Source organism: Phascolarctos cinereus, unplaced genomic scaffold (assembly GCF_003287225.1).
Source record: "Phascolarctos cinereus isolate Bilbo 61053 unplaced genomic scaffold, phaCin_HiC Scaffold_1;HRSCAF=81, whole genome shotgun sequence".
NCBI classification, from domain to species: Eukaryota; Metazoa; Chordata; class Mammalia; order Diprotodontia; family Phascolarctidae; genus Phascolarctos; species Phascolarctos cinereus.
The window spans coordinates 170,390,162-170,403,639 of record NW_027555514.1 but is presented as its reverse complement, the minus strand read 5'-3'; positions in this window follow the sequence as shown (position 1 = coordinate 170,403,639).

The window sequence follows — 13,478 nt, the reverse complement described above, 5'->3', positions numbered from 1 at the left end:
ACTGCCTTACATTGTTATTTCAATTACTCAATCAACAAGTATTTATAAGCTCCTGGGTATGTCTTAAAACAAGTCTATTTTGTCCCTCCAACAAAACTGCAAGGATAGGGAGGGTACACTCCTTTTCCATCTCAGTTTCTAGCACAGTGCTTTGCACTTAAAGGGATGCACTTAGCATTACCCTGAGGACTGAGTATGCTGTCAGACATTAGGTTGTATTTGTGAGCACTAATATTCCACCCTGTGTCACTGCAACATTTTGAATAGGCAGTCCTCTGCCTGTCTGGCCTCTGGGGGAGCAGATTTCTTAGTTTGGACTCAAGGCACAGTTACTGCTTTGATGAGATTCCAGGTCTGAGGAATTGCGCCCAAGATGTGCCCATCAAGGGCATTTAGTGAATGTTTGGCCAGTTTTCAGTTTGTTTGAAAAATGCTGTGTTTTCTTCCCTCCTTCTCTCTTTGGAATAATTTTTCACACTTTTCCAGTGAATTTTTTTTTCTGGCTGTGTTTTTTTCAAAGGACTTAAAATAATTATGGGTCCAGCTAGTCTTCCTCAAATTAATACAATACATTGTGAGAGTAAATCTCATTTAAATGATTTTGAGGTCTTCAGTTTCAATAAATTTTTTGTGGAAGGGAATTTTCAGATGCCCTGTGCCTGGCACATAGATGCTTAATAAATGCTTTTGGGTTGATGCTATTTGGAATGTGATCTGTAGGAGATTTGATGATTCTGGGTTGACTTTGTACCTGGAAAGTAGAGGAAAGGTTGCTGGACCAGTAAATATAGATAGTCTGAGACATGTTCATTCCCTACCTATCTGAACCACCACTAGGGGGCAGACTAAACTCATGAGCTGTCTCCCCACCCCCATTAAAAATGCACTTTTGTATCTCTAGCCAGCCAAGAGGAATCCATGTGTTTAATCAGCGTCTTCACTGATTAAAATTGTTAGGCATTTAAGCACAAGCATGCATAACAGTAAATTTAACTCCAGTAGCAAATATTAATTCACAGGAGAAAAGAGCTGCAGAGACTGCCTAGTTCTAGAGGCTAGAAAGGGCCAAGAGTAGAATCCTTAAAATGCTTTTGTTGTACTCGTTCAGTCATTTTAGGTTGTGTCCAGCTCCTCCTGCCCCACTTGGGGTTTTCTTGGCAAAGATACTGAAGTGGCTTACTGTTTCCTTCTCCAGCTCATTTTACAGATGAGGAAACTGAGGCAAACAGGGTTAAGTGACTTGCCCAGGGTCACATAGCTAGTAAGTGTCTGAGGCCAGATCTAGACTCAGCTTTTCCTGACTCCTGACCCTGGACTCTATCCACTGCACCACTTAGTTGCCTTGAATGCCTGTATTTTACATATAGTAGGAATTCAATAAATGTTGGAATGAATGAATATTTCATTGATACAACTAAGGTGGGGCAGCTAGGTGGTAAAGCGGATAAAGAACTGGGCCTGGAATCAGAAGATTTATCTTCCAGAATCCAAATCTGTCCTCAGATACTTACTTGTTGTGTGACCCTGTTTGCCTCAGTTTCCTCATCTGTAAAATGAGCTGGAGAAGGAAATGGCTAACCATTCCAGTATCTTTGCCAGGAAAACCCCAAATGGGGTCATGGAGAGTCAGACATGACTGAAATACAATGACACAACTAAGATAGTTTACTTTAGAAAATTTAGATTACATTTTTGACATTTGTCTCTTATTTGAAGGAGGCATTATAATTTGATTTAAAAAGATAGCCCCATAAAGTCTCCAAATAAAAATTAAAAATTAATTTGATAAAGAAAATGAAGGTTTGAATGATAAAATGACAATAAGTAGCAATGTGCTCTTTTACCACAATGGTCAATGCAATGACCAAATTTAGGATGTGGTTAATTTAAAATATATATATATGGTTGGTTATTTGACATTCATCATATTGTTATTTTTGGCTCTTTTATAATATATCCTATGATTTTGATATTTTCATAACATAAATCTAAAATGTGTAAAAAAGTGATAAAAATTTTATTCCAAGTTGTTTTTTTTTAATTATAATGATAAAAGAATGTCAAATTGACAACATATCATTAAATACATCAACCAAATGACTGGGACAAAGTTAATCAAAGAATTTAGGCAATTAAGTCAACAAGAGACAATATTTCAGGATTTGTTCAAGAAAATCTGAACAAGTAAAACAAATCTTTTGATTTGTCAGAAAAATAAAAATTAATTTTATAAATAGTAAATCACAAAATATACATATTCATACCTTCTTATTTCACAGGAATAAGCATGTGAAAGTACTCAAGAGACTCGAGAGGAAGGAAAAGGAAGAAGGTAATTGACAAGGCAAAATAAAAATAAATAAATAAACAGTTCCTAAGGTAAACAAATTAGAAGTTGGTCTAAAAACAGAAAAGAAGTAGAAAGTGACTATCAAGTTACTAAAAGGTTGAAAAGGTCTTAGAAGATTCTTTATATATTAAATACTATATTTTAATTATTTAAAAATTATAACTTTGAAAGGACCCTGTCACTTGAAATCTCTTGGGGGAAAAAAAAGTCACCTTTATGCTAGGAACAGACTTTGGGGATCATTTCATCAACATTAAAATAGATCGGAGTATTTTGAAAACATAAGCAGATCTCTGTTCTGTTATTTCTACTTTAAAATTGTAGGCAAGACCTCTATAAAGGATTTTCTCTTATTCCTTGTAGGTAAATGTGTTGCTATCAGATAGCTTTGGACATTACAGGGTAGGAATTGGAAAAGAAAAGGCACACATTTTTCTAAATGTACTTGTGGTATTTATAAATGCAGCATGTCTCAAAAGTCTTAGTGCAATTTTAAGCTTTAATCACTTTAGACATATAAATGCTGCGAACTTACCAAAAAAAACCCCTACCATTTGAGGTTTTAAAATTTCTTTCATGCTTATTTCTTTTCTGTGAATTTTGAATAATTAGCTTTAAATTTTAATTTTAATTTCTGGATGACACTTTCTCAGACTAGGGCATAAGAAAAGAAGTCTTCTTGCCTGGCCTCTGTCACGTGATCAATTTCAATTAGATTTTTTCTTGTGCAGTTATTTCAGAAATAGTGTGCATCAAAACCTCATTCTTTTGCATAATTTTAACACTAGGATTAGAAAGGCAATCATTTTCATCACTAAGCAGCAGATGAACGTTTGTTACAAATTTTTAAAATTGACCAGAGTGATACATAATGAAGGATGATGGTTCTATTAAACTTTAATAAGAAATATATGAATATTTAAATTTTTAAAATAACCTTTCAAATGTTGCCTTGTTTTTTTCAAGTTTTTAATGTAAGCCCTTAGCTTGAAGGGCCAGTTGTATAGGATTCTCTTCTCACTGTTAGAGACCAATTACTCAATGCCCTTTTCCTATGTGAGGGATAGGAGGATTTGGCAAGAGTTAGAAATAAGAGAGATCCTGGGCTTCTTCTGGCTTCCAACTTTGAGACAGAAGATGCACAATGCCAGCCTTCCTTTAGGTCACTGAAGGGAAAGAAAGACTCTGGGAAGAAGCTGCCTTGAGAGGAGCTGGTAGTTTCTACTGCATTCCTCTCCTCAGATTTTTTTTGGGGGAGGAATTTCTCTTTGGAAGAGAACTGGAACATTCTCTCTCTCTCTCTCTCTCTCTCTCTCTCTCTCTCTCTCTCTCTCTCTCTCTCTCTCTCTCTCTCTCTCTCTCTCTCTCTCCTTCCCTCCCCTCCCCTCCCCAATAGGAGAGCCCTTTCAGTCTATATTGTCTAGTACAGAGGTTTCAAATGTGCAGCTTATTTGCCACATGCAGCTCACAGTATTACCAAATGCAGCCTGAACCAGATTAAAATGTAATTGGGAAATATTTAACAAAATAAATACAAATTTAATAAAAAACACAGTAAAAAGTAGATAACATTATATTTTTAAAACTTTCAGGGATCCCTATGTACTCAGTGGCCCCAATTTCTATTGGAGCTTGACACCACTGGTCTGGTATGTGTGTGTATATGTGCATAGCATGCAAGCTCTCTCACTCTCTCTCCATACATACATCTACAACATATATAATGTATGTATATACATACATATACTATATACATTTTATACATATGTTTTCTCTGATTTTTGTTTTTCTATCAGCTTGAATAAATGGTTTTCTTAGCTATTTGCTATGACTGTTCATTATGGAACTGGTATTTGGTGGGAAGGAGATCAAACCTTGGACATAGATCTTAGTACTCTCCTTTCACACAAAGACATAGCGATTGGAGCTGTAGTTTGAACCTAAAGAATCCATCCCCTACACTAATAATAATTAAGGGAGCAGATAGAAATAATTCTAGCTTGGTACCTTCTCTCTCTGAGGAGAGCACAGTGACCAGAGACTAAACCCAACATCCTGCTTCCCTTCTTGGAAGGAATCAGTCTCCCTTGGAGAAAGGTGTTGGGAGGTGACACAAGAGATGTTTATTTTGGGGTCTCTGGAAGCCTATGTAGACAGACCCACATGGACATCCATAATCTACATGGGCTGCAACAACACCCATGGCTTCTTTGCTACAGTAGCATTTATGCTTCTGAAGTTACTAAAGCTTAATATTGCACTAAGGTATAGATGAGAAAAGACAGTCAATCCCTTTAACCTGTGACCTGCACCAGATATTCTCAAGGAAAAAGAAAAAGTCTGTAAAGAATTGATTAGTTCTTTTCCTAACCAGGGTAGTGTTCAGTTTATGCTATCAGGAATATATTAACCTTTATGTTACCAAAATGACATAAAGCTGGGTGGCACAATGGATAGAGCCTTGGGCATGGAGTCAGGAAGACAGGAGTTCAAATCTAGCCTCAGTCACTTACTAGCTATGTGTCTCTGGGTAAGTCACTTCACCCTGTTTGCCTCCGTTTCTTCATCTGTAAAATGGGAATAATAATAATAGCACCTACCTCCCAGGGTTATTGTGAGAATCAAATGGGAAACAATTATAAAGCGCTTAGCACAGTGCCTGGCACACAAAGGGGCTATATAAATGTTAGCTATTCTTCTTATTACAGTAGACATATGCCAATAGTGCAGTGGCCTCTGGCTACAGGTTCAGTGGAGAAGAGGGCAGAGTTTGCTAGGAAGGAGAAAGACAAGCCACAAACAAGGACAATAAGATCTTGTAGTTTTGGTGCTCATTTGGAATGGGGAACTGTCTCGGTAAAGTGTGCTAGCTGCTGGGTTAAGAGCCCCATAACCAAGGATAGTGAGGAAAAATAGGAAGGAGGAAAATACACAAGTATTGTAGCTTAGAATGTAAGTGGGACAAATTTACCCATAAAACAGAAACAGCAGATTAAAAAAATTTAATTCAACAATATGTGGCTTTCAGGTAACATTACAAAAATGAGAGATGCACACGAAGATAAAATAAAGGCAGGAGTGGAATTTAGTATGTAAAAAAGCAGGGATAGTAATTATGATCTCAGACAAAGTTAAAATAGATTTAATCGAAAGTGAAAAATAGAAAAACTGCACTCTGTATCAGCAATATTATTCAATATTGTTTAAGACCATTTAAAATACCAATAGAGCTAGTTAATTTAGAAAAAACATGGAAAGACTTGGACTTATGAAGGAAGATGCTATCCACCCTCAGAGAAACAGATGATAGGAAGAAATAAGCATAGTACAGTCTTACATATATGTGTACGAGTGTATATGTGTATATATGTATGTTTGTAGATATCTGTTACATACATATATTCATATACATATATATACATATCCATACATACATATCCATACATATATACATATCCATACTTAATTGTAGCCTTCTTTAGGGTGGTGGGGGGAGAAAGGGGGGAAAATAAAATAAAAAGTGCACAACAATTCCCCAATTGATAAATGTTCAAAGGATATGAACAGGCAGTTTTCAGATGAAGAAATCAAAGATATATATAGGCATATGAAGAAGTGCTCTCAATCACTTTTGATTAGAGAAATGCAAATTAAAACAACTCTGAGGGACCACCTCACACCTATCAAGTTGTCTAATGTGACAGATAAGGAAAATTATAAATGCTGGAGAAGATGTGGGAAAATTGGGACACTAATGCACTATTGGTGGAATCATAAACTGGTTCAACCATTCTGGAGAGCAATTTGGAACCATACCCAAAGGGCAACTAAACTGTGCATACCCTTAATCCAGGAATACCGCTACTAGGTATGTATCCCAAAGAGATCATAAAAAGGGGAAAGGATGCACATGTACAAATATATTTATAGCAGCTCTTTTTGTGGTGGCAAAATACTGGAAATTGAGGTGATGACCATCAGTTGGGGAATGGCTAAATAAGCTGTAATATATGAATGTAATGGAATACTATGGTGCAATAAGAAATTATGAGCAGGTGGACCAGAGAAACCTAGAAAGACTTGTATGAACTGATGCAAAGTGAAATGAGCAGGACCAGAAAAACATTGTACAGGGTATCAACAACATTATGTGATAATCAGCTATGAATGTCTCAACTCTTTTTTTTTTTAAGCATTTGGGGTTAAGTGACTTGCCCAGGGTCACACAGCTAGTAAGTGTCAAGTATTTGGTCTGAGACCGGATTTGAGCTCGGGTCTTCATAACTTCAGGGCTATTACTCTATCCACTGCACCATCTAGCTGCCCCCTGACTCAGTTCTTCTCAGCAACACAGTGATCCAAGACAAGTACAAAGGAATCACAAAGGAAAATGCTATTCACATCCAGATAAAGAACTGGTAACTCTGAATGCAGGTGGTAGCATATTTTTTTCACTTACTTTATTCTTTCTCATGTTTTTTTCTTTTTGATCTGTTTCTTCTTTCACAACTGTGACTAATATGGAAAATTTTTACATGATAGCACATGTATAAACTATATCAAACTGCCTACCATTTTCAGGAGGAGGAGGGGAGAGAGGGAGGGCGAAAAATTTGGAACTCAAAATCTTGTAAAAATGAATGCTAAAAATTTTCTTGACATGTAGCTGGGGAAAAAAATACTATTCAAAAAAAGTGTACAACAGAACAAAAGAAAATCAAACAAGGAAACAAAACTGGGCAGCTTTGAAAACAATGTATAGCATTTATTATATAGGTTTTCTAGAAATGGAAATGTATTGTTTTACATGGAATCCTCTCTTATGATCTGCTGTGTACATGACAATGTTTTTTTTTTCCTTTTCTCATTTTGTATTTAAGTCTAAAATAAAAAAAAATGTACTCTCCAAAACAAGTCCTTTAACCAGTTAGTCAATTAAAAAGCATTTATTGAGTCAAGAATTACTACGTGCCAGGCACTGGACTAAGTGCTGGGGATACAAAGATAGACAGAATTAGTCCCTGACCTCTACGAATTCACATTCTAATGGAGAAAACAACATGGACGTACCTAGGTGCATAAATATAGAGTAGATGGAAGGTAATCTCTGGGGGAAGGCACTAGCAGCTGGGGGAAGACTGGGAAAGGCCTCCTTCAGATTTGAGGGTGGGATCTGAGTTGAATCTCTAATGAATCCAGGGAAACTAAAAGGTTTAAGTGAAGAGGTCAAGAATTCCAGGTGTAGAGGACCAGCCAGCGCAAAGACACAGGGATAGAAGATGGAGTGTCCTCTGTGAAGACCTGCAGTTTGGGCAGGGTAGCTGAATTGTAGCATATGGAAGGTAGGAAAGTAGAAGAAGAATAGGAAGAAGGGAGCGTACGATAAAGAGCTTTAAATGCCAGACCAAGGACCCTGGAAGTAATTGGGAGTCATTGGAGTTTATTGGATGGGCGTGGGGGGAGGTGACATGGTCATATCTGCACTTCAGGAAAATCATTTTGGCAGTTGAGTTGGAGGATGGACCAGACTGAGGAATCAAGACCAAATATAAGGCTATTGTGAAAGTCTAGGTAGTAGATGATTAGGGTCTGAAGTAGGGTGGAGACTGTGTGATTGTGTGTGTGTGTGTGTGTGTGTGTGTGTGTGTGTGTGTGTGTGTGTGTGTGTGTGGTTTGCCCTTTGTTTCTGAAAAGGACCACGTGAGTGGAAAGAAGGGGACATATGCAAAGCAAACTTTTAAAAAATGATATCAAGCCTATCCAAAGTCTGTCATTAATGTTTTCTTATTCTTTAGTCATTTTTTTTCAGCCATGTTTAACTCTTGGTGGCCCCATTTGGGATTTTCTTGGCAAAGATACTAGAGTGGTTTGCCATTTCCTTCTCCAGCTCATTTTACAGATGAGGAAACTGATGCAAACAGGGGTAAGTGACTTGCCCAGGGTCACACAGCTAGTAACTATCCGAAGCCAGATTTGAACTCAGGAAAATGAGTCTTTCTGACTGCAGGCCCAGTGCTTTACCCATTTCAATACCTAGCCACCCTAGCATTAATGTATTTGTGATTAAAAACAAAATACCACTTATAGAGACATCTCATCAAAACTTGGTCATAGCATGGACCAATGTGGTATGAGAGCACAGTGCAATCTATTGTTGAACTTTAGCATTCCAAAAATGCCTAATACAATGCTTATTTTACAATGTTACCAAAGTTCTGAAATAACAGAATTATTCATCATAAATGCATTCTGAGAACTACAGAGAAGCTTTGTTGTTGTCTTCCTATTGAGAAAACTTGGAACAGAATTTAATGAACTTCTTGGCTGGATGTGATTTTTTTTTGTGGCTACCCCTTGCAATGATGAAGATTGCATTGTTCCTTATATCACAATTTTGTAATGCATTGTGTTATCAGTACAATTGTGATTCTTCTGATAATGTGCAATTCCATGATTCACAGCTATATGTCATAAATCAGAGATTGGGTCTTCAGTTCTATGTGGCAAAGAACAGTTTGGAATCACTGAGTGTTCCAGAATTTCCCACCTGTAATCCATACTGATTTTCTCCTTTTGTTCAACTCTGGACCCAGCTCACTGTCCATCTGCATGTATGTGTTCTTGAACTGACTCAAGCTTACCCAACAATGAATAGGCATTCTTTATTCACTTGGCTTTTCATATGTGGAAAGCTTAGGCTAATCTGTAAATCTCATCTTGGAGGTTCTGAAAAGTTCTGGGAATTTGAAGCAACCAGGCCAATGTCATTCATAAAGAGGAGCATATGAAGGAACTCAGCATCTGTAGAGAATGCACTTGGTTTGAGAGCTCCCCCATCATTCTTAGGAGCACATGAGAGGCAACTGGTGATGCAGTGGATAGGATGCTGGGCCTAGAGTAAGGAGACCAGAGTTCAAATCCAATCTCAGACACTGATCCTGGGCAAGTCACTTAAGTAATCTCAGCCTCAGTTTCCTCAATTGTAAAATGGGGGTAATAGCACCTACCTTGCAGGATTATTGTGAGAGTCAAATGAGATATTTGTTAGAACATAAGCACAGTGCCTGGCACATAGTAGGTGCTATATAAATAAAATAAATATATAACATTATATATAATAATATATAAAATATATAAATAATATCTATTTCCTTCTTCATATTTCTTGCTTTATTTCTTGCCTAATATTAATGATTGGAAGGTTGTAGTATAAGGTTGTCTCTATTGTTATGTCTTTCAGAGAATCTTACATAATTTGATACATTTATTTATGGGAATAAATAGATTGTTGGAAGGGAGGAGGGGAAGAGAATGAATGTTTAGGGAAGAAGGTTAAGGGTAGTTAATCAGGGGCAGTTAGGTGGAGGAGTGTGGATAAGAGCACCAATCCCAGAGTCAAGAGGACCTGAGTTCAAATCTGGCCTCAGACACTTGACATTTACTAGCTGTGTGACCCTGGGCAACTCACTTAACCTCAACTGCCTTGCCCATCCCCCCAAAAAAAGGTAGTTAATCAAGTACCTTTTAATAAAAAATAAATACAGTGGGTATTCTCTAATCTTTCAGTCAATTTTTTGATGATAAAGTTGTGGCATATTGTGGCCTATCCTTTGCAAAAGCTTGCCTGGTCTCTACTAACACCCTCATCAAAGTATGTTCTTGGTGCATATGTAGATACTTCTCATAAAATGTTTATATAATTGGGAAAGTAAACATATAGGTTGGTAATTGCTGATGTTCTCTCTTCCATCTGGTTTTAGTTTAAAAAAAAAAAGCTTTTTACCCAAGCCTTTGTTACTGACCCTTTATTTGGCTTCCTTGTAAACTGATCCCTCAAAGTCCTGGAAAATGTGTCTTCACCAGCAAGGATCTCTTCTATTTACATTTCATGTAATCCAGCTATCTTTTCGGTTTCTGTTTTTAGTTCCATTTCCACCTTTTCTCTAAGCCCATTTGGGACTGTGATGTTAGAATCCAGTTGTGATGGCTCCACTGTTCTGATGATGAAAAGAATCCTTTATTTAAAAAAAAAGAAAAAGAAAGAGAAATTCTTTACAGATCTCTCTCTTTCTTCTTCAGTTTGTCGTTTCCCTTTCGATTTTACCCTTAAATGTCACTAGGATGACTCGCTAATATGAAGGTGGGCATTGACTGAATAAATCAATCGCTTCCACTCCAGCGAAGTAACTAACAAGATGCTATGATCTGATGCCTTTATCAGGAGAGAATTTATCTCAGTCTAGGCAGCGAGATAGAATTAGGTGTGAACGAAGCTTAGACATCTCCCCCGAATCAGTAAGTCCAAAGACATTTTAACGAGATGCAGCAGGATAGCTATTGGAATTAGTTGAGAACTTGTGGTCGTGCCTTGTAGATTTTGTATAAAAGCAACAAGCTCGTTGAGAGTCTTGTAGTGCAAAGGAGAGAGACTTCCTAGCCAGTCAGTGGAAAGGGAGTGACTTGGGGAGGAGAGGGAAGGGAAGGGAAGGGAAGTAAATGATTGATCTTAATGATTGCTCTTCAGTTCATTTCTTCGGACTCCCGCCCCACCCCCACCCCCAGGATCTTGTAAACTTAATAGGGCCTGAGGATTTGGAAATTTTCATTAGCATTTTATTGTCAGTAGTGTCTTTATTGGAACAAACTAGACCATGAGGTAAGGTAGCTTTAAGATTCTACGAGGATTCCACTTCCCGGGGCGGGGGCGGGAATGCCTTGGGGGTCTTGGTCTCTGCCCCGGGTCCTCTGGGGACCAGAAAGGCCAGGGCAGTCTCGCCCGAGCTGGTCAGCTGGGCATCACCACAGCTGGCCGGGAGCCTCTTACAGGGCGCTGCGGCGGTGGTATTGGACGTGCCCCAGGGCATCACCTGCAGCTATTGCTAGGTGGGCCAGCGGTGTCAAGACGATCCCGTCCCGCGTCCACTTTGTGCGCTGCGAGGCCAGCCGCGCTGGCTTTCCTCTTCGTGAACCTGCGGGGCACTGGGCACTGGGCTCTGGGACGGGCGATACGCCAGGAGCTGGACCTGACTCCACAGCCCAAGGAGCGTCAGCAGGCAGCCAGCGCTCACCTGTAGGAGCCAGAGTGCTTCCTGGGACCCCACCCCAGGACGGGTTTTAGAAGTGGGACTCTCCGTGCAAACGTCTCATCGAGGAGCCCGTGGGCGAGAAAGGGCGATACTTCGCCCTCCTCCAGGTGCTGCCCGTGGTGCCCGCGAGGCACACCGGGGACCCACTCTGCGATACCTAGTGCAGGAGCTACCAGGAGGGCCCGGCCAGATGGCCTGGGATAAACAAAGCCAGGAGTAGACCCCAAGAGAGTTGACTTATCCTGACTAGCCGACACAGGCCGAGATTACTAGGCACTAACAACGGATACTAAAACCTCATTTCCGTCTTTTACCATCAGCTTAATGAAATTCCAGGTGACTTCTTTGGGAATATCTGCCTCTCAGGACTTAAAAAAATATTTATTTATTTTTAACATTAATTTTTTTTAACATTTCGAATTCCAAATTCTTTCCCTCCTTCCAGCCCCTCCCCCATCTTTTGAGAAGACAAGTAATATCTTGCAAAATCTATTTCCATGTTAGTTATGTTGCAAAAAAAAAAAGCAAGAAAAATAAAGTGAAAAAAGTATGCTTTGATTTATACTTAGAGTTTATCAGTCCTTCTCTGGAGGTGGATAGCATTTTTCATCATGGGTCCTTTGGAATTGTTGGGACAACTTCTTATCCAGCACCTTGCAGGTTTTCTTTTACCACTTCTGTTGTGGTTGTGTTGTGTCCAACTCTTCCTGACCCCATGGACCATAGGGTTTTCCTGGCAAAGATACTGGAGGAGTTTGCCATTTCCTTTTCCAGTGTTTCCCCTTTTTACAAGTGAAGCAAATCTTAGGTAACTTGCTCGGGGTTACACAGCTAATAAGTTTGTGGTAGGTTTTAAACTGAGGTCTTCCTGACTCCAGGCTGGGCACTTTATCTGTTGTACCACCTAGCTGACCTGGGCCACAGGTCAAACCACTGTTGTTGAGACACTAAGGCAGAAGGAAAAGAAATTCCAGGCCTAAATGACTAAGAAGTTCAGATGGGACTTTGAGGCTGCAGTAGATGACTGTGCCCCAGTGGTGGTGGGAGCTTCCACCTGGAAGTGACCTGCCAGCTCTGCGACCATGAGCAAAGGACACTTTTCCTTCTAAGTGGCCAATCACCAAGCTCTTTTCTGGTTCAACATGCTTTTGGGCTGTGTGGTGGAGGCAGAGCTCTGTAGCCTCAGGTTCTGTTTCATGGGTTTGGAATAGACTGTCCTTGTCTCATTGTTATTACACAGTGGGCCAATGGGGCCTCCTCTGTGGCTACCTCTTCCCTTACCCTTACTTTACTGATCTCACTGAATTTCACCAAATCTTAGTGGGTCAAATTGACCTCTTAAATAAAATTCTCAAAGAAGCCTCCTTCTGACAATTTAATTCCTCCTACAGGAGCAGAGAAATTGAACTAGAAGGGAGAGAGATCCACCAAGCTTTCCTTAGAGAACTGTCTTGAGATAGTTTTTTTAAAAAATCAGAAACTACAAACTCCATCTCAAATGAGTTAGTTTGTAAAGTGCTTAGTACACAGTGCCTGGGACACAGTAGGTGCTTAAAGAAAACTTTTCCCTTCCTTCCTACCCACCCTTTGTATTTGATTTTATTTTTCCTAGGTGTCCTCTGAAGTCAGGGAGTAGTGGTGACAAGTGGAAGATGGCTGTGCCCACTACATTTTAATGTTGTTTGTTGTTTAGAAGTGGAATGTCTCTAAAGGAATCCCAGGAGTGTGAGGGGTGAGAGACAGCTCGGTAGTGTCCGAAGACTAGTTTTCATGCTCTGCTTAAATTACATGCTGCTGGTTCTGGGTCGGATTATCCAATTCCACTGAGCTCAGCACAGTAACAGTGAGGGTCCACTCAGAGGGAACAATTACTTTCATTGCCCAGTGCAGTCATGGGGCAGTCTTTCTTGATCCTTTTGGAACATGAACATTTCAGAAGCTACGTGAACTGACGAGGTTCTCTGGAACTGCCTGGTGAAGACTGTTCCCACGTTGGTTTTTGGAGCTGCTATAATTCAACAGCAAGAAGTTAAGCTCCTCTC